Here is a 23,038-nt window from a genome sequence, read left to right on the forward strand (position 1 = left end):
GACACGCTCAAGGCTCCCAAATCATCTTCCGTGAATTTCCATCCATCACCTGATAATTCCATCTTAGCTGACATGACTTCCTGCAACGCCTTCAAGCATCCCCAATGTGCCAACAAATCTTTCACCCTTGTCTGCCATAACCCAAGGTTTTCAGTTCCATGAACTTCTCCACCTCAAACCCGATGCCCGATGGCGTCACGATTCTTCGTATGACTGGCGCTGTGAAAAATTAACCGAGCTTCCACTAGCTCCTAGGCACAACTCCCGACGCTAGCTATTGCTTTGCCAAGCCCCTGTTTCAATGGATGCGTACACGGTACACCTGATGGATTTTCTCTTTCCGCCGATTGATTTGCCTGCCTATATCCGTGTCACGTGGAGACTCGGTCTCCGTTTTGGCTCAAACAAATCTCTTGTGTAGGCTCAGCTCATACATTTACTCCCTTCGTTTCAAATCTCTTGGAGTCATTTATTTTGAAACGAAGTGAGTAGCTTTCAGCGTATTCAGCTTCGAGCATCCCGTACATGCCCGCACAGCGCACCAACTGCACAGCTCCGCAGGGTTGCATGCCTTGCTGGCTCAGCAGCCTCCGCGCGCACCTGCCTGACCACACAGATCGATTCGATCTGCCCCAGCCGCTGATTGCACAATAGCTGCCGCCTCCATGGACACGCTCCCGATCGGAGGAATCAGGTCTCGCCGAAAGACGCGCCGCCACCGATGCTTCCGCCTTTTATTGCTATTCCAAAAAACGCCAACCTGTAGGATCGGCCCTTGTCCGCACAAGTCGCTCTACGGCGACGTCTTCCATACGAACAATGTTGATCTATGCCGAGCGCTTTTCCTTCTCTAATCAACAATCCATGACCTCCAAACAACCTAGCTCATAATACCATTTGTTAGAATAAATCCGAGGCATACCGTCGATCTTTCGAGGACCAAGCAATCACATGAGCACGACACCGAGATTTGTTAACGAGGTTCGTCGATATGGCTACATCCCCGGGGCCTGACTACGGGCGCTCCTCCCCGTGACACCATCACAATACCCGGCTCCCCCTTGCGCGTTTCTGCTATTATGTTGGTATAGGTTACATCGTGTGTCCACTGGTAGAAAATAGGCCTTTAGTCCCGATTCGCAAAGGCCATTAATCTCGGCTGTGCAACCGGGACTAAATATGCGCGACTAAAGGCCCCCCCTTTAGTCGCGCCTCTTACGAACCGCGACTAAAGGCCCGTCCACGGGGCGCCAGGAGTCCGTCGGGGCGGAGGACCTTTAGTCCCGGTTCTCGTGGCTAACCGGGACTAAAGGCCTCCTCCGCAGGTTTAGGGTTTTAGCCCCCCTAAACCTGGTTTCTTTTTAATTTGTAGTGTTTTATTTATTTTATATTTTATTTTGTGTTTTATTTTAATTTTGATGAAGTTTCAGTACACATATTCTACGCTACTATATACATGCATATGAAATTTCAAACAAGAAGAATTCAAGAGGAATATATAATATATATTCAATCTCGGGTGACCATATACAACTTCGAACAAGTTTCCATACACAATTAGGATGGATGACCATATACAACTTCGAACAAGTTTCAATCTCGGGTATGCATATAAATTTCTTCGTCCTCGGTATAGTGTTCTCCTTTAGGATTGATGACTTCCCTCATGAAAAATCCTGCTAATTCATCTTGAATTGGTCGGAAGCGAGCTTCTGGACTAAGCCTCCTCCGCAAGTTATCCGTCGCCTTCCGCACGCTATCCGATGCCTTCCGCTCAGAGGTTTGTCTCCGGATGTTCTCACAAACATAGTATCCACATAGATTGGTCCCCGGTGGCTGCTTATCCACATTAACTAACCTTCTAAAATCTAGCTCATGTTTGAATTCACCGACAATTTCTTCTGAGAACCGTCTCCAAACCCTACAGGGCAAAGAAAATTAAATGAACAAGGGAGTTATTAGTTACTTGATATTAGGAAATGAACGAAAGAGACCGATCGATATAGAGCTCAAATGATTGAAAATAATTACTTTTGCAGCATTTTTCTCATGTCGGCCCAACGCTTTGGATCCGAATCCATAGAGTCCATGATTAGAACTCTGGAGGTGTGAAGTTCAATATTTAGCAGAATCCAGTGGAACCTGCGGACACGTTACATGCACAGTCATGCATAACTCATCGATTAGACATACCATGCATGGAGTAAACAAAGAGAATGGGCACAAGAGAGAAACACTCACCCAAAATGGTAAGGAAATAGAATATGACTTTTGAGTTGATGCTTTCTAAGAAACTTGTACAAGTCTTTCTCCACGTCTTCGGGGTGATTTTGTAACACATGTCCATTAACGATATGTGGGTCAATGAACCCAACATCATGGATGTTTCTTATTTTGCATTCCCAAATCTTCAATCTGCATAATAGCGTACGCAACAATATAGTTAGGACAATATATATATATATATATATATATATATATATATATATATATATATATATATATAGTGCAGGCAATGAAGAACGAGATGAGGTAGAAATAAATCACTTACAGAACGTAGCAACTCAGCATAGATTTGTCGAGGTCGCGCAGATTGAACAGCTGGAACAATTCACTCATATGAACTTGTACAGAGTACCGTTTGGTGTGATGCTCCTCTGTAACATCCGCATAAACATATTCTTTGTCGGCCCATGTTATGAATTGCTTGTACCAACGTAGCAGATTTCGCATTTGTGGTGGTAGACTCTTTTCCCGCGCAGGCTCGACGAGAGGCCCATTCCGCACATATTGTAATGCTATCTCACATACTGGCGCATCCTCAAGGCCTAAGAAGGCACGAAGAGTCAAACCCATCTCGGACGCTTGTTTCATGGCACTCGCTACAGTCAATCCAAGTGCTGCCGCAGCTGCTATGATCTCGGGGTCCTCTTCCGGACCGGCTTTCACTATGAGCGGGGGGATCGATTGTTTATTCTGCATCCCGAGCTGGTCAACTTGTTTCCCGCTTTTTTTACTTTCTTCTTTCTCCTCCTTCAATATTTTTGCTTGCCTACGAAGTTCATGTCCATAGTCGTCAGGCATATTCAGCTCGGCTTGGGACGGTGTCGTCAAAAAATCCTTAGCCCACTTCTTTTGCTTCTCAGTGAATACTTGCTTGGGCTCAGGCTCTTTTATCGCCTTCATATCCGCCTTCCATTTCTCATAATGAGCAGACGCGGCCAATTTGGTTTCAGCTTCACTAAGTTCCCAAGGCCTTGGGAGGAGAGGCTTCAGTGATGGCTCCGGTACCCTTGTGGTCTTAGGTACATAAGGGTCCGGGTTAATAGTCCAGGAGCGGGTTTCCTTGCTGTCCGCCTGCTTCTGCTTCTTCGCCGGAGGTGGATTGGGGGGCGTCGTACCCGCCGGAGGAGGATTGGGGGGCGTCGTACCCGCCGGAGGTTGTGGATCGGGGGACGGCGTCGAATGGCGTGAAGGAGGTGTAGGTGAACCACCACGACCACCACCACCGCCACCACCACCACCACCATCGGAGGGGGGTGGACTTGTTAGCCTTGGCGCCTCGCCTGGAAACACTATGTACTTCTTTTTCCATAGAATGATCTGGCGCTTGACATCTCCAAGTCTTCTCTCCCCTTCGGGTGTAGCTTTGTCAATCTCCAGGTCCTCAAACCCTTGGACTATGTCTTCCACCGTGACACGAGCATAGCCATATGCAATGGGGTTGTTGTGGTGGAGTGCTCCAGGTGTACAGGGTAAAGCACTGCCGCTAGCTACCTTCGTGGAAACGTTCCCCACGGGATAATGCAGATCACATTCTTTCATCTCCTTTACATCATCCACGGGGTAGTGAGGCTCCGGTGCACGAATCTCGATCATCGGTGCATTAGCACCAGGCGGGGCATCCGTGGAAGCCACGCTGCTTCTCCGCTGCTGGCTTCCGCGATCCGCTTCATGATCTTCATGCGGCCCTGCAGCCGATTTTTCTTTTACTAGTTCATGCACGGTCTGCTTCAACTCATGGAGTTCCGATGCAAACTTCGCCAGAAGATCTGCATCCCGGTCCGTCTTTCTCTTACGGCTTCTGTAACAGTACGGGTCATTGTCCTGGGAAAACCCTACTTTCCACGGAATTCTGCCTTTGCCTCGTACACGTCCTCCGTGTTCATCATTCCCGAGGGCTGTTGTCAGTGCGTCTTTCTCTCTGTTGAACTTGATCAAGCCCTCTTGAGCTTGGGTCATTGCGTCAATAAGGGCTTGGGCAGGAGCAAACTTTTTCTTCCGGTGAACACACACCCCTGTCTCCGGGTCTAGCGATCCCCATGCCCGTACCACCAGCTTTTGGCCCTTGAGTCCCATCCCTCTGTACCTAGAGGGATTCCTTGCACCCTCAGGTCCTCCTCCGTCTTCTGCCACTTAGGCTCTGAAAGGCGGTATCCTCCTGGCCCCATAATATGATGGAACTTTTTCTTACTCGCATTATCCTTATTTTTTTCGATATTTCCTTGAAATGCTCCGATTTCTTTTGCCTCACAAATTCTGGCCAATCATCTTTCAGTTTCTCATGTTGTCCATTGAAATCCAGAGTCTTGCCCTTGTTGACATAGTCACGGGTTAAATTTTTTCTTGAAGTTCCGGAATGCTTCGCCCATCTTCTGAAGAGCGAACTCTTTAACTAGCCTCCTCCTCTCACGTCCACCCGGAACCTCGTTACCGAATTCATCGACTTTGTTGTATTCCGGAGGTAGAATGAAATGTTCCATAAGCTTTCTCCAGCAATCCTTTTTCGTTCTCTTGTCGACAAAACTGAAACCAAGACGTGCCTTCTTTGGCTCCTTCCATTCCTGGACGGTGATCGGGACGTTGTCTCTAACTACGACTCCGCATTGGTTGATAAACTTTGAGGTGTGCTATACGGGCTTGCCGGTTTCACTGACAAAATCAATGGCATATGTTTCTCCTGTTTTCATCGCCTTGGATTTGCCACGCTTTGTCGTACTCGATCTGGCCGAGGGCTAAAAAAAGAAAGAGAGTCGCGCGCGTTAATACATATGTATTCACATTTCAGTAAGTTTGTATCACGAGAGGCTCAATGTATATATATACCTCGCCGGAGGTGGTTGCTACTTGCAATTCGAGATCGTCGTTTGTTGACGGTTGACCTCCGTCGACAATGTCCGTTCCTTCACCTTCTTGATCATCGACAATGTCTGTTCCACCGTCAAGGTTCAGAAAAGAAGAGACTACATCCTCTTCTTGCTCATATTCTGAGCCCGGCACATAAGGAATCTCGTTGTTTATGATGCCCATTAAATAACGTTCAGCCTCCGGATCCCTAAGCGGCTCGGCTCTATCGTCCGCCATATGTCACTCCTGCATGTAGTAAAAATTAATTAAGTATAAAGGAATTAAAAATAAGATTAAGGGGACATAGAGGAGGAGGAATTAAAAAATAAGATTATTGAGCACTGCCAAGTATTTTGTTTTTCATTTTCTTTTTCTTTTTCCTTTTCTTATTTTGTTTTTCCTTTTCTTCTTCCTTTTCTTTTTCCTTTTCTTTTTCCTTTTCTTATTTTGTTTTTCCTTTTCTTCTTCCTTTTCTTTTTCCTTTTCTTCTTCCTTTTCTTCTTCCTTTTCTTCTTCCTTTCTTATTTTGTTTTCCTTTTGTTCTTCCTTTCTTTTCCTTTCTTCTTCCTTTCTTTTTCTTTTCTTTTGTTTTCCTTTCTTCTTCCTTTCTTCTTCCTTTTCTTTTTCCCTTTCTTCTTCCTTTTCTTTTTCCTTTTCTTATTTTGTTTTTCCTTTTCTTCTTCCTTTTCTTCTTCCTTTTCTTATTTTGTTTTTCCTTTTCCTATTTTCTTTTTCCTTTTCTTATTTTCTTTTTCCTTTTCTTCTTTCTTTTCTTTTTCCTTTTCTTATTTTCTTTTTCCTTTTCTTATTTTCTTCTTCTTTTTCTTCTTCCTTTGAGGGCAGGGGCAGGGGCAGGGGCGGCGGGCGGCGGGCAGGGGCAGGGGCGACGGGCGGCGGGCAGTGCAGGGCAGGGCAGGGGCGGCGGCGGCGCGCAGGGGCAGGGCAGGGGCGGCGGCGGCGCGCAGGGGCAGGGCAGGGGCGGCGGCGGCGCGCAGGGCAGGGCAGGGGCGGCGGCGGAGCTCACTGGGGGCAGGGGCGGCGGCGCGCAGGGCAGGGGAAGTGGGGGCGGCGGAGCTCACTGGGGGCAGGGCGTCGGCGTCGGGGCAGGGCGTCGGCGTCGATCGGCGTCGGGGCAGCAGCCTGGCGGCGTCGGCGTCGATCGGCGTCGGGGCAGGGCGTCGGCGTAGAGAGGAGAATGGGAGGTGGCGGAAAATGCTAAGTGCTGTATATATAGACAGAGCCTTTAGTCCCGGTTGGGGAAGCCAACCGCGACTAAAGGTACCCTTTAGTCCCGGTTGGGGACACCAACTGCGACTAAAGGTCCTTTCGCGCCGCTTTCGTTCCCGCGCGGAAAGAGCCTTTAGTCGCGGTTCGTGTCATGAACCGCGACTAAAGGTCCTTTTTCATATACTTTTCAGAAAATACAAATAATATATCAAAAAATTCAGAAAAATAAAACTAATTCATTTTAAAATCTTAAAAATAGAAATAATATATCAAAAAATTCAAAAAAAAACTAATTCATTTTAAAATCTTAAAAATAGAAATAATATATCAAAAAATTCAGAAAAATAAAACTAATTCATTTTAAAATCTTAAAAATAGAAATAATATATCAAAAAATTCAGAAAAAAAACTAATTCATTTTAAAATCTTAAAAATAGAAATAATATATCAAAAAATTCAGAAAAATAAAACTAATTCATTTTAAAATCTTAAAAATAGAAATAATATATCAAAAAATTCAGAAAAATAAAACTAATTCATTTTAAAATCTTAAAAATACAAATAATATATCAAAAAATTCAGAAAAAAACTAATTCATTTTAAAATCTTAAAAATAGAAATAATATATCAAAAAAATTAGAAAAATAAAACTAATTCATTTTAAAATCTTAAAAATACAAATAATATATCAAAAATTTCAATAAAATAAAACTAATTCATTTTAAAATCTTAAAAATACAAATAATATATCAAATACAAATCATCCGGATTCGCCATCGTACGTTTTAATTCACATGATTCATTCAACAAAGTTTGGTACAACAAATTATTACACATCAATTCTTCCCTTGTGTCCCTGCTTGCTTACGATTGTGCCGTATCCATGGAGCATCCTCATCATTTAACTTAATGCTTGGGTCAGTGTTCACTTTGAAGGGCGGAATTTCACCAAACATATTATAATCTTCTGACATGTCTGTCTTGTCCTCCACTCCCACGATGTTTCTTTTCCCTGAAAGAACAATGTGGCACTTTGGATCATCGCATGATGTACTGATCGTTTTCTTATCTTTCCGTTTCCTCGGTTTGCTACTCATGTCCTTCAAATAAAAAACCTGAGCGACATCTTTGGCAAGGACGAATCGTTCGTCAAGGTAACCAAGGTTGTTGAAATCCACCATTGTCATTCCGTATTGCTCGTCCACCTTTACCCCACCTCCTGTTAGCTTGAACCATTTGCACCGGAACAAAGGGACCTTAAAGGAGGGTCCATAGTCAAGTTCCCATATCTCCTCTATGTAACCATAATATGTGACCTTTTGCCCATTCTCGGTTGCTGCATCAAAGCGGACACCACTGTTTTGGTTGGTGCTCTTTTTATCTTGGGCGATGGTGTAAAATGTATTCCCATTTATCTCGTACCCTTGGAAAATCGTTATAGTCGAAGATGGTTTCTTGGCCAACATGTACAGCTGATCTCCAACATCATTGTCATTCATTAAATGTTTTCGCAACCAACTGCCGAAAGTCTCCATGTGGGCCTTTCTAATCCAGGATTCAGGCTTCCCCGGGTTGTCCGAGCGTAAAATATTCTTGTGTTGCTCGAAGTACGGAGCCACCAAGCTGGAATTTTGCAGAACTGTGTGGTGTGCTTCAGTCATAGAATGACCGTTCATACATATCGTTGATTTCCTTCCGATCCTGCCTTTTCCACTTAGTCTCCCGTCGTGCCGCGATTGAGGAATACCAATCGGCTTAAGGTCAGGAACATAGTCAATACAAAACTCAATTACCTCCTCATTTCCATAGCCCTTGACGATGCTTCCTTCTGGCCTAGCACGGTTACGAACATATTTCTTTAATACTCCCATGAACCTCTCAAAGGGGAACATATTGTGTAGAAATACATGACCGAGAATGGAAATCTCTTCGACTAGGTGGAGCAGGAGGTGCGTCATAATATCGAAGAAGGATGGTGGGAACACCAACTCGAAACTGACAAGGCATTGGACCACATCGTTCTGTAACCGTGGTAGATCTTCTGGATTGATTACCTTCTGAGAGATTGCATTGAGGAATGCACATAGCTTCACAATGGCTACTCGAACATTTTTCGGTAGGAGCCCCCTCAAAGCAATCAGAAGCAATTGCGTCATAATCACGTGGTAGTCGTGATACTTCAGGTTTTGGAACTTTTTCTCCGCCATGTTTATTATTCCCTTTATATTCGACGAGAAGCCAGACGGGACCTTCATACTGCTCAGGCATTCAAAAAAAATGACCTTCTCTTCTTTGGTAAGAGCGTAGCTGGCACGACCTTGAAACCATTCCGGATGCCGGTCATCTGGGTCTTTCAAAAGTTGCTGGTCCTGCCGTGCTTCTTTTGTATCATTTGTCTTCCCATACACGCCCAAGAAGCTTAGCAGGTTCACGCAAATATTCTTCGTAACATGCATCACGTCGATTGCAGAGCGGACATCTAGGACTTTCCAATATTCTAGCTCCCAAAATATAGATTTCTTCTTCCACATGGGTGCGTGCCCGTCAACTCCCCGCGGAACTGATTGTCCGCCAGGACCCTTTCCAAAGATGACTTTCAAATCCTTGACCATATCAAATATCTCAGCACCAGTACGTTCCGCAGGCTTCGGCCGGTGATCTGCCTTGCCGTTGAAATGCTTGCCTTTCTTTCTTACGTTATGATTTCGGGGAAGAAATCGACGATGACCCAGGTACACGTTCTTCTTACAATTAACCAAACGTACACTTTCAGTCTCATGTAAGCAGTGCGTGCATGCATTGTATCCCTTATTTGTCTGTCCCGAAAGGTTACTGAGAGCAGGCCAATCGTTGATGGTTACAAAAAGCAACGCTCGTAGGTCAAATTCCTCTCCTTTGTGCTCATCCCAGACACGTACACCAGGTCTGCCCCACAACTGTAAAAGTTCATCAACTAATGGCCTTAGGTACACATCGATGTCGTTCCCGGGTTGCTTTGGACCTTGGATGAGCACTGGCATCATAATGAACTTCCGCTTCATGCACAACCAAGGAGGAAGGTTGTAGATGCATAGAGTCACGGGCCAGGTGCTATGGCTGGAGCTCTGCTCGCCAAAAGGATTCATGCCATCAGTACTTAGACCAAATCTTATGTTCCTTGCGTCAGCTGCAAAATCTTTGAACACTCTGTCGATCTTTCTCCATTGCGTTCCATCAGCGGTGTGTCTCAACTCCCCGTCGGACTTACGGTCCTCTTTGTGCCATCGCAACGACTTGGCATGCTTTTTGTTCCTGAACAGACGTTTCAACCGTGGTATTATAGGAGCATACCACATCACCTTGGCGGGAACCCTCTTCCTGGGTTTCTCGCCCTCAACATCGTCACCAGGGTCATCGCCTCTGATCTTATAACGCAATGCAGTGCATACAGGGCATTCATTCAAATTCTCGTATTCACCGCGGTAGAGGATGCAGTCGTTAATGCATGCATGTATCTTCAGAACCTCTAAACCTAGAGGGCAGACAACCTTCTTTGCTTCGTACGTACTGGCGGGCAACTCGTTATTCTTCGGAAACATATTCTTCAACATTTTCAGCAAATTTTCAAATGATGAGTCACCTACACCTTCCTGTGCCTTCATTTTAGCAAATCCAGTGTGCAGCCCAGCTTTTTCAGACTATTATCGCATCCTGGATACAACGACTTTTTGTGATCCTCTAACATGCGATCCAAATTCTCCCTCTCCTTGTCAGTTTCGCAGCGTCTCCGTGCATCAGCAATGGTCCGACCAAGATCATCAGCGGGCTCATCATGTGCCTCTTCTTCACCTTTACCTAACCCTTCCCCACCTTCAGCATCATCCTCCATGAAAGTATCACCGAAATGATCATGATAGTTGTCATCGATATCATCCCCTTCTTCATCTTCTTCCATTCTAACCCCTCTTTCTCCATGCTTGGTCCAACAATTATAGCTTCGCATGAAACCGCGCCGAAGCAGGTGCATGTGAACGTCTCTTGAGGACGAGTAACCCTTCTGATTCTTACAGACAGCACATGGACAGATAATAAAACCTCGCTGCTTGTTCGCATTTGCCACTACGAGGAAATCTTTCAAACCCGTAGTGAACTCGCCGGAGAGTCGGGGACCGTACATCCATTGCCGATTCATCTGCATTATTATTATATAAAGTATATAATTAACCATCATGCATTTGTTAAACTAACTAGCTAGAAATAATACAAATTAAACAATGAACTACACACATGCATATTTTATCAATGACACATGAAAGGTTCAAGTTGCTAACCGCGATCGCGGAGGAAAAATAAATGAGAAAGCTCAAGTGTGGCTCGGACACTTCATATCATGTTTGTTTCATGCTCTCGGGCATTTCATCGAACACCTTGTGTGCATAGGAGGAACCAAAAGCAAACCCACCACCCCCTTCTGAATATTGTGAAGTGAGCTGAGTCCTATATATAGGGATGGGCCTTTAGTCCCGGTTGGCCTGGCCAACCGCGACTAAAGGCCTTCGAGGACCTTTAGTCCCGGTTGGCCCCGGTTGGCCAGGCCAACCGGGACTAAAGCCCCTCCCGTCCGCCAGCTGTCGACCGAGCGCGCTGGGCCTAGATAGTTGGTCGCGGGTCTCCTCCCGAACCGCGACTAAAGACCCCTTTTGTCGCGGTTCGATTATTTTAGGGACTAATGGGGGCGTATGGAAGCCTCTTTTTCTACTAGTGGTCTACCCCCACTATATATGAGAGGCCTACACTGGTAGAAAAAAGGCCTTTAGTCCCGGTTCGCAAAGGCCTTTAGTCCCGGCTGTGCAACCGGGACTAAATATGCGCGACTAAAGACCCCTCCCCCCTTTAGTCGCGCCTCTTACGAACCGCGACTAAAGGCTTTAGTTCCGGTTCTCGTGGCTAACCGGGACTAAAGGCCCGTCCTTTAGTCCCGGTTCTCGTGGCTAACCGGGACTAAAGGCCTCCTCCGCAGGTTTAAACCTGGTTTTTTTCGAATTTTTTTTATTTTTTTTTAATTTTCAAATTTCTGAATTATTTTAACCTCTAATCTCTAATCACCACCCCTCATCACTGCTCAATTTATCCTCTAATCTCTAATCACCCCTCATCATTCCTAATCATCTAACTTCCCGGACGGTCACCCATCCTCTCACTACTCCAGCCTGAGCACGCTTAACTTCCGGGTTCTATTCTCCCTCGTTTCCAAGTCTGCACTTGTTGTTTTCCTGACAATAGTAGGATGTCAATTCTATTAACCCTCAAGAATTTAGCTTGAGCATGAAGTGACACATTTCACTGTTTGAGTTTGAAACTATTGTTTTAAAAAACAATAATTATTTAGTAACACTAATATTTCTGGAATAATTAGTTGACCATTGTTTGACCACTGTTTGACCACAGTTTGACCAAAATTTAAAAAAAACTGAAATAATTATTTAGTAACACTAATATTCTAGAATAATTAGTTTGACCATTGTTTGACCACAGTTTGACCACAATTTGAATTTTTTTGAATTTTTTTTGCCTCTCCAGATCTTAAAAGCCCCGTATCTTTTTTTCTGTTGGGTTTTTGAGGATTTTGAAAATGTTTAACGGGGTTCCCTTTAGTCCCGGTTGGCCAGGCCAACCGGGACTAAAGCCCCTCCCGTCCGCCAGCTGTCGACCGAGCGCGCTGGGCCCAGATAGTTGGTCGCGGGTCTCCTCCCGAACCGCGACTAAAGACCCCTTTAGTCCCGGTTCGATTATTTTGGGGACTAATGGGGGCGTATGGAAGCCTCTTTTTCTACTAGTGCTAGGATACAAGTGTCCTTGGACACGACTCCATATCCTATCTAAACACAATACAACTACAAGTCCAACTGTAACCTACCTTGTACATAATATTCGACACAACTCTAACACGGCCCATCCGGATGTTTAAGGCGCCCAGTTTTAGATGCTCTAACAATATATTTCCTGCTCTAGTATCATACATGCGCTGGACGTGTATGTCCAGACCTACATACAACTCAACTGATACAAGTACTGAACTAGTACTAGTTGTATAGCTGGGCCGGCTGGTAGCCACCTTTTGCATTTGCATGCATCCAACCCACGGTCGAGTAGAACAGAATATATTCCCTCCGTCTCTCTCTCTTCCTACGTAGTTGTATGATCAGGGGAAGAAAAAGGATCAAGGAAGCTTTGGACGACCGATCGATGCCACTGCGTACATATGACCTTAACATGGCAATGGGTAACCGTAACCCATAAACTCAGCGGGTAAAAGTCTTATTAGGGCAAGAGTTTGAGAAAAATAGGTATGTCCCATTTGTCATCCAAAAAAAAGCCGCTTTGCCTGGCTAATGCTGCAGCTATCCTCAACCCAAAATTGCCTTCCCTTACCCATGTGCGTGATCTTGTTTAAATGCGTTGATGTTTGTTTTATGAATCTATGATTTTATCTCTAATTTTGTTAATCTTATTATATAGTCTCCTGCATTTGATCATTTCGAAGTAGGGGCTCCAGAACTATCTTGAATAAAAAAAAATAGCCCTCTTGTTTATCTTGTAACGGGAAAAAGAAGAAAGAACTGATGTGAATGTGTCTCTAAAAAGTTCACTTACAAGCTACTCATTCCTGAATATCACTGAACATTGTTTAGTGCCATCTAATTCATGCTTATTTCTATCCATTTCTGAAACTAATACCATTCCTTTTATTCTATCGCTCAACAAAATTGTGATATATGTGCTGAAATGCTAAAATGTGGTATATACTACCTCCTTTTCCGGTTTATAAGGCTCAAATTCAAAAATCTCACCAAGCAAGGTATATGATGAGTGGTGAAATAATTTTTTTATTTTGCAAAAACACTCAATTAATATGCTCGTTTTCCTCACAAAATTGTGTTTACCCCAGAGCACGTTGGGAAAGGCAAGGTATGGGTTTGGGCGACCACTACCCACACCCGGTTCGAGGGAGTGACATGCATCTCCCATTTCCTTTGATCTGATGCAACTACTACGATACAACACATGCACTACTTTACTTTTGGTTTCTTTCTTTACCTTACCGGCTGGGTGGCATGCCATGCCAACCAACTTTGCAATAGGAAAAGAAAAACAATCAATCATTCATACAGCATATTGGGAGTGTTACACACACATATACAATCTGACTTATTTGGCTTTTGTGAACCCTTTTCTTCTTAGTTATCACCAAGATTTAGGTAACATATAGATGGATCGATGGATAGTGATCTATCTTTTTCAGGTGCTCGGCAAAAAGATGCATGGATGCATCGACTGTTTACTACAACAAGTTTTGCCCGGCTCCGGCGAGGGAGGGCTGATGATAGTGGCGCGCCTTCGGTTCGCTTCAGTGCTTGTAGTCATCTCTAGGTGGTCTATGGATTTGAATGTATTTTTTCTTATTTCTAACGTTTGTTGTACTATCATGATTGAAAATGAACAAATCAAAAGTTTTCCGAAAAAAGATGCGTCTATACATGTACTACCATGCTAGCTAGCTTAATCCCTACAGTCTTACTAAGTCTCAGTTGACTATATCCGTGAGATCTTATGTTGAGATCCGTGCAATTTATTTTCTCTCTCTTACAAGCTATATCACTTGACTTAGACTTAGTTAAATATTTTTTTTTTTGAATGCTGGTAGTTCTACCAAATTCATTGATCAGGAGAAAGAAGGTTGATTCAATTTATAAGGGAAACCGGACCCAAAAACCATACAAACAGCGCCTTTCGGCAACAGCACACACAACACATATCCTCACGAGCCACAGGTCCCTCTAATCGAATCCATCTCCAGGACGATGCCCCCAAGAGAGAACACGACGCCGAACGGCGCCGCCATCGTCCGATCTAAACTAGATCAAGAGTTTCCCCCAGAGCACGTTGGGAAAGGCAAGGTAAGAGCAGCTACATCGCTGCCTCCAACGAGGAAGCGACGCCTGAAAGCGCCGCCATCGACGACTCCGGCCGCAACCGGAATACGACTTTCGCCGGCAGTCTCACCTGCATAGCCCGAACCCAGGACCCGATCAGTCTACACATCAAACCACTATCCCTGCCTCCACGGCCAACCGCACCTCCCTGACGAGCTCGACGTGCTTCCAACCTTGCATCCACACAACCCACTGGACGGAGGATGCAACCCCTAGCGGCGCCATTCATCTCCCATCGGAAGGATGCAACCAAGCACCACGCCATTCGTCTCCTCGAGGATGCAACGCCTGCCGGTCATTCATCTCCCGACGAAGGATGCAACACCCGCAGCAAGGCCATTCCTCTCCCTCCAGCCACCACCATCACAGCCTCCCACCCGAAGCAGCATCGAGCTCACCGAACCATCAAACAGAAGGATGCAACACCAGGCGAGGTGCCATTCATCTCCCACAGCCACGCCCGCACGGCCAGCAGAAACCAGATCGAGCCCTGCTGCCTGCGGAGCTCCCATGCGCGGGCCCGGCCGCCAACGCCCCAGCACAGCCGCGACCCTAACACACCAGATCCGGGCCGCCAGAGCCACAGCGCGGCATCCAGGCGCCAGATCCGGATCCCCGGCGCGCGAGCACGGCGCCCCCCTGCACAGCCAAGCCGCTCCTCCGGACGTGGTCACCCCGCCACAGCGCGCGCCCTCGAGACGCCAGATCCGCGCGGGCTGGAGACCTCGCGCGCCCACGGCACCTATGCCGCGACCTGCCTCCTCCTCGCGCCAGAGGCGCGCGCGCTAGCCACCCCTCCGCCATGGCGTGCCGAGCAGCGCCGGCCCGCGCACAGCCACACGCCGCAGCGCCTCGCGCCTGCCTCCTCCGCTTGGCACAGTTGCCCCGCGCAGCCCACCTCGCGAGCGGGAGTGGAAGAGCCCGCCGCCGCCGACACCACACGGGCTTTGCCCGGGCGGCGCTCGCCGGCGGCGGCGGGGAAGGAGGGGAGGATGGGTGGCGGCGGTGCCCGGCGGCTAGGGTTAGCGCCCGGGCCGCTCACTTAGTTAAATATCACTTGACTGATACATAGCCACATCCTAGTCCCTAAGAGCATCTCCAATAGCTGTCTCATTTGTAAAAATAACTCATCTACCACACACACACACACACACACCAAGATTTAAGACAGGCATGCACATACGTTTGCTAAATATAAAATTTATAATTCTTTAATGGATCGCAGCAAATCAAGCAAAGTTCGCGCCGGACCGGCCAAGCTCCTCCTGGTACACAACTAGCAAGTTCACATGTAGAGCTAGAATAGAATATATTCGCTGCCTACCCATATAATTAAACCAATCAACATGCGGATGTCATAATAATGGTAAATATAATCTGATTTTCTTTCTATTAATTAAAAAAAATCTTATCAACAAGCTACATAGTCTGATAACGGTATATCTTTTGCATATCTGCCAGAACAAATACTAGCACTAACAGAACCTTCACAGCATATGAAGGTGCCGCCACCACCGCCAATTCAACAAGAAGAAGAGATATCTCTGCTTTGCTCTAATTCAGCCTTGTGTTTTATATCTTGCTGTTGATGGCTGTCAGCTCGGTGGCTAGTGGTCGAACGTGACAAGACATTTTGCTCCCTCGAACAAAATCTCTTTTATTTAAGTATTTACTTTATTTATTTATTAAAGCAGCAACTGCTTGATCGATCCATCTGCACATGACAAAAAGCAAAACAAAATTAATTTGGAGAGAAGAGAAGCTGGGCTCACTTCCATGTGGCGCCATGTGATGTGACCGCCAGGGCCAGGGCCAGTGCCACCACTCTTCTTCTTCTTTGCATGTTTAATTACAACCAGAAGAGACACAAATAATATACATCAAGGAGACTGGATTTTTAGCACCCGGGTGCCTAGACACCCTGTTATCCGTACCGTCCGCATAGAATATGGTGTCTGGAGATCTGCGCCATGCACTGTAGCGTTGGAATCAATTAGCAGATCTACTGCGTCATATTTGAATGAATCTGGGCCTACTCTAGGCCTGTTCCTCCTGACCACCTACCGAAAAAAGATGAATAGACATCGAAGATGACATGTCGGCCTGCTACCTTTCTTCTCTCTCCGTTCACAGCCTCTCTATCGATGGAAAATAGTTCTTTTCTCTCTTCTCTCTTCCCTCTCTCACAGCCTCTCTCTCTCCTTCCATTCCTCCTCCTCTCTCTCTCACGGGCTCATAAAAAAATGCTCTCTCTCCTCACCTTTCTCCTCCCTCTTCAATCAAAAAAAGAACAGAAGAAAAGACGAATCACATGCATGCGCTGCGTGAACGAGTTAGACAAAACATCTCGCCTTTACTACAGTAGCCATTGACCAACTCTATCTGCTGCAGCCTAGGACTGGCCCTGTTTGATTCTGTAAATTGCCTGCTTAATTAACTGAAGTGGAGCAGCCATTGGGGTCTGAGGAGTAAGCATTTGCTGTATGTGGTGGATGTCGATTTTTTTACATACTGCATGCAAAGCTAAAGAGGCAACCAGATGTTACAGGATCTGACACACACTGCTCGCACCTGCTCCATCGCGGTCACTTCAACCATCGCGTGGACGGCATACACCTTCTGCCAGGCCTACTCCTGACAAACCTATTTCTGCATGCTACACCTCCTCCGGTCGCTGTTTGTCTGCTTAAAAAAGTCTGACTAATCAAGCAGATCCTGCGAAACGTCTGCCTTGTACAGTGGCTTGCACGAATCGTAATATAGCTGGACGGAGAAGATTAGAGGGTGCCGGGACTCCCGGGTGCTGTGGCACCTTTTCGTATACATCAATACATGCGTCCAGACCTACATACACAACTCAATCAACTGAGATACAAGTACAAAAGTAAGTGTGGTTGTAGACTTGTAGTAGTAACTGGGCCGGCCGGTAGCCACCTTTTGAACCCACGATCGAGCCGACCTGAGTAGAGTAGAACATATTTCATCTGCATTTCTGTCTGTTCCTAGTTGATGTATAACAGATCAGGGAAAACAAAAGGATGCTTTGGACGACCGATCGGCCGCTTCCCTTTATTTCCTTCCGCCTGATGCAACCTACTACAGTACAATGCAACACACGTGCACTACTTTACTTTACTTTACTTTCTTTTTTTCCTTTGAGAATTTTATTTACTTTACCAGGTGCCTTGCCATGCCAAAGAACTTTGCAACATGAAAAAAAATATCAATCCAATAATTCATACCGCTTACTGGGAGTGTACGTATATTATAGATAATCTGACTTGCATAACCTTTGTGAATCCTTTCCTTCTCATCAACATGATTTAGGTAACATACATATACATGTTGGGACCGATAGTGGTCTATCTTTTTTTCCTTTTCAGGCGCATGGACGGATTCATACATGAAAACACTCACGCTAGCTAGCTTAATCCCTAAGTGCAAACACGAAAGGAAAAGAAGAAGAAAGCCTAAATCTAAAGTGCATGCTGCACTAGCTAAAGTACCACGTAGTATATATCCCTATCTCTCTTTGTACCGATAGTTCATGTTTCTTTCCTTTCCTACATACTAGTTTGAGCATCAAAAGTCGTGTACACACATGAACGAGCACGATCGATTGCCATATGCACTCTACTTGATTTGATGTAATACGTAGCTAGCAAATTCACGTGTAGTAGAATATATTCCCTACCTTCGCAATCTGTAACGGAAAGAAAGTAACAGGGAACCTTCACTTTGATCAAGCCATATCGCTATGGCAAATATAGGTATATTTTCTCCTCCCTTGGGATGCAACTACACCCCACCATACTCCTACACTTCTTTACTTTAATTTATATTGGCTGCCAACTACAAGCACATAACTTAGGCCCTGTTTGGTTCACAAGTCCTAGGACTTTTTTTAGTCCCAACTTATAAGTTTCAAGTCCCTAAAAAGTTTCTACATGTTTGGTTATTGGGACTTATAAGTCCCTATAAGACCATATTACAACTATAAGTCCCTATAAGACTCTCCTTAAGAGTCTTATTCGATAAGTCTCAAATGCCCACTTTAAGTCCCTATAAGTCCCTTCTGTTTGGTTTAGATGGGACTTATAGGGACTTCTTTAAGTCCCTAAACCAATAAGTCCCTGGAAACAAACACCCTCTTAATTAACCAATTGATATTTGTATCGCCTAGCAAGAAACAAAGCTAACCAATCACCATGCACGCGTACGTACATAATAATGGTACATATATAATCTGACTTTCTTTCTTTTACTATAAAAAGCTCATCGAAAAGCTAGATAGTCCGATAGTGGTATATCTTTTGAACGCATGTGATTGGAGCTAATAAAGCTAGCCAAAAGAATACTTTTACGAACTAATTAACCAAGTATAGATTGATTGGGCCACCTAACAAGCTTAATTGGATTGCCGCAAGCTTGTATGACCTGAGAGTCTGAGAGAGCGACCACTAGCTTAATTGTAGTCGTCTGGCTCTAACCTCGTCTTGGTGGTGATTGGGGAGCTTGCAAGGTTCTGTCCCCAGTCCCCATCGGGTTTTCATGGGCGACAAATTGAATCTTTGTGCTGCTAGTTGGCGATTCAATGAGGTTTGGTCCTCTACAGATCTTTGTAGTTGCAGGTAAATTAGTGGTTGTAATTTCTTGATGACGTCCATAGTAAGAACGAGCTATGGTGGCGTGATCTCGACGAGTTCAGCTGTGGTTTTGGGTTTTTGGCTAGAATATCCCCTTAATTTGTTTGCGGTTCTTTCTATGTCCGCTGGTTCAGTTACCACATCATCAGATTTTATCCAGTATCGTCTTGATCAAACATATCTACCGTACTACAATACACAAACATACATTTGCTACATATATAATATAATTCTTTCACGCATTGATTCCAAACAATAACTTTTTTGTTGTTGCAAATCAACTAAAGTTTTAGCCCCACCCGACCGGACGGCTCCGTTCACCGGTACTTAGTACTCCATCGGGTTCCCAAATATATATCACACTTGACGTTCACAGTCCCCAATGCACAATTTAACTATTTTTTACATATAAGATGCTTTACAAAATTAGTAAGAAACACAAGTACGATACAAGAATAATTTTCAAGACAAGTAGAACAATATCATTCTGACATTTCATCGCAAAAAAAGAACTTTTACATCCTGAATCCATATATCTTCATAAATAGTAGTGATCAAAGTTTTCAAACATTGACTGCACGTAAACCTACGTGGCTTATATTATGTGCACAGGTACTTAGAGCAAAGTATTATCCAGGTGGGAACTTGCTGAATGCTGGGCCCAAGAAGGGAGCTTCTTTCACTTGGCAAAGCATAGTGGCTGGTCTTCAAACCTTTAAAAGAGGTCATATGTGGAGAGTTGGTTCTGGTACTAGGATCAATATTTGGAATGATCATTGGATCCCACAGAGCCCCTCAAGGAAGATCATCACACCTAGAGGGAACATTTTACTAAATACTGTTGATGAACTCATGGACCGGATACAGGAGATTGGGACGAACAACTAATAAGATCAATTTTCTTTGGAGTGGATGCAGAACGAATCCTAGGAATTCCACTGTCAGGACAGCTACCGGAGGACTTTGTGGCGTGGCATGCTACAAAATCCTACAGTTTCACAGTGAGATCGGCATACTACATAGAATGGGAGCACCAGTTCGGAGCCAGGCTGAGGAAAAATCCAAGTGAGACGTCAAATGAGAATTCGGTTTGGGATATACTATGGAAGCTGCACATTCCTAGTAAGATCAAAAAAATTGTATGGCGAGCTCTACACGGCATTATTCCAGGAGTGGGAATACTGAGGAATAGACACTTCAAGGTATCGCCTGCATGCCCTATTTGCCACCAGGGGGCAGAAGATATTCGACATCTAGCTTTTACATGTGAGCGTGCAAAGCAGGTTTGGAAATCCTTGGGATTATATGACATAATATTGAGGGCTCTTAACACTGACCGTTCGGGTTCAGTGGTGATGGAGGAACTTCTGAAATACCCATTGAGGAAATCACCTGTTCTCGGTCAGTTGGGGCTGCAGGAAACGATTGCGGTGGCGGCCTGGTATATTTGGTGGGAGCGTCGTGAGGTAGTTAAAGGAGAAACAATTAAACCGGCACCAAGTACAACTTTTGCCATTCAGGCGATCTCTATGAATCATGCTAACCGAACGCCCCAACAGACTACTACTGAGTGTTGGCAGAGACCAGCACCAGGTACATATAAACTTAACACAGATGCGTCTTTTTTCAAGGATGGCAGTGGTGCGGCATTGGCGATTCTGCGTAATTTCAGGGGAGAAGCTGTGGCCGGGATTTCAGAACTGATCGACAACACAATTTGTCCGCAAGCGGCCGAAGCAATTGCACTGAGGACTGGATTAAAACTGGTAGACAGACTGGGCTGCCGTAATGTACAGATAGAGTCTGATTGTTTTGAGTTAGTGCAAGCATGCAATGGAGATTCGGAAATCTGGAGCCCTCACTCGGCGATACTAGCTGATTGCTTTCTTTTAGCGCATAACATTCCGGGAATCAACTTCAAACACTGTCCAAGAGAAGCCAATGGAGTAGCCCACTTTCTTGCTAGAAGATGCTATGATTCTAAAATTTGTGAGGATTGGGTAGATGTAACGCCTGCTTTTCTTTTACCTCTTGTACTCCATGATGTTACTTTACCCCAAATTGAATAAAATGGCATGAGGCGTTCCCATAAAAAAAATGAAACAGAGGGAGGCAGAAGTACGTAGGTAGCAAAATCACATGTAGAATATATTCCCACCATTGCTCTGAAATCTGTAAGCAACAGAAAGAAAAAAAGAAGGAAAGAAAGACAGAACCTTCGCTTTGATCAACCCGGCCATATATCTCTCCTTTTGCATGCAACTGCACCCCACCATACGCGGCACTACTTTTACTTTACTTTATACCGGTTGCCAACTACGAGCACATAACTAATCAACCAATCAATATCTTAATCGCCTCGCAATGTAAAAACACAAATCAATCACCAATCACCGCTTACGGACATAATAATTGTACATATGCAATTTGACTTTTTTTTAAAAAAATTAACAGAAATCTTATCAGCAAAGCTATATACTCCATCCGTCTCATAATATATGAGTGTTTTTGACACTAGTGTAATGTCAAAAACGCTCTTATATTATGAAACGGAGGGAGTATTATATAGATAGTGTGATGTGTATAGTGGTATATCTTTCCCTTGCAGGCGGTTGAGCTAATAAAGCTAACCAGAAGAATACTAGCGCTAACTAGCTAGGCAAAGTATAGATACGATTGTATGATGATGACACGGATCGTTCGTCTTTCTTCTTCTTTCCAGATCGACTAGCTAACGGTCGGCCTCACCAGATAGCCTCCATCCAGTCTAGTCTAGGTACATTTGTCCTCGATCGCTTTCCGGCCTTTTGAGTTGCATGCAACTACGACTTAACAGTGCGCTCTATATACTTTGCTGCCACACCGCTTTTGAGTTGCATGCAACTACTATCTTTGGAAATTTTACTAACTTGTGTGTTATTTTCTAGTTTTTTCTTAGGGACTCTTTTGTAAGATGTACTGCCACACCGCTTTGATTTAATGCAGCTTTGAGTTCATTTCACCATTTACCACTCTTGTTCAGGAAAAAAAATTGCATCTCATATTCTCATATGTTTTAAGTTAATTAAAAAATCCCACTGGAACCAGAAAATAGGAAATACTCTTGTTCAAGAAAAAAAGTTTGCATCTCATACTCTTGTTGACGCGTCTTGTTATTTTCTATTTAATCCTTTTTCCTATTTTGCAACCCAGAAATTGAGGGCAAATAGAGAGAAAAAACATATCATGCCATGAGCATGGTGGGGGGGGGGGGGGGGGGTCATGAATTTCTCGGTGTTGAACAACAGCCAACATGTTGCTAGTTGGACCCATGAAATTCTGGTGTGGGAAGGCAATGCATTTAGGACTTCCAAAAGATGAAATTAAATCCCCCACATTAAAAAAAATATTGCCTATGTCCCAAATCGGTTGTCTTCGATTTATCTAGAGATACATCCGTATCTGGACAAATCTAAGACAAGTAATTCGCAGCAGAGGGAGTATATCATCTAAATTAATTTGCAAATTCGGTCGAACGAACAAAAAACAAACATCAAGGCAAGGCAGCATTCGGGGGAGATAAGATTCTAGTATCAAACACCTTTGGTTTGTTGAATTCCAGATCATCCAACTCATCCATCATCCAGGCAAAACATGCAAGATCCCCTGAATGTTAACAAGCAACATTGGTCAAGCAGCATTGGCCACCTCTAGGCAGACCATCAATTTACCTGACTAATCCATTGAACTAGCTAGCTATTGATTTGATTAATCACCACTCTCTCTACCAGAGAGAGACGCAAAACTCAATTAGTGTGCTTCCATACCTTCCTGTGCTGCGTTTGAGCTGTCTGTCCGTGACTGACTACCTACTAAGCAGACCCTTGCCGCTTCTGCCATTCTACTACTGTATCACACTCTCGTCACTCAGATTCAGCCGATGCATCATCATGGCTGCATCCTCCTCCTCATCCAGCCTGCTAAGCAGACCCTTGCCGCTTCTGCCCTCCACCCTAAGCCTCGTGAGCTTGCCGCTGGCCATGGAGACGCGGTGCATGATCATTGCCTTGGCTGCGCGGATCGCCT

Source organism: Triticum aestivum, chromosome 2D (genome assembly GCF_018294505.1).
Source record: "Triticum aestivum cultivar Chinese Spring chromosome 2D, IWGSC CS RefSeq v2.1, whole genome shotgun sequence".
NCBI lineage: Eukaryota > Viridiplantae > Streptophyta > Magnoliopsida > Poales > Poaceae > Triticum > Triticum aestivum.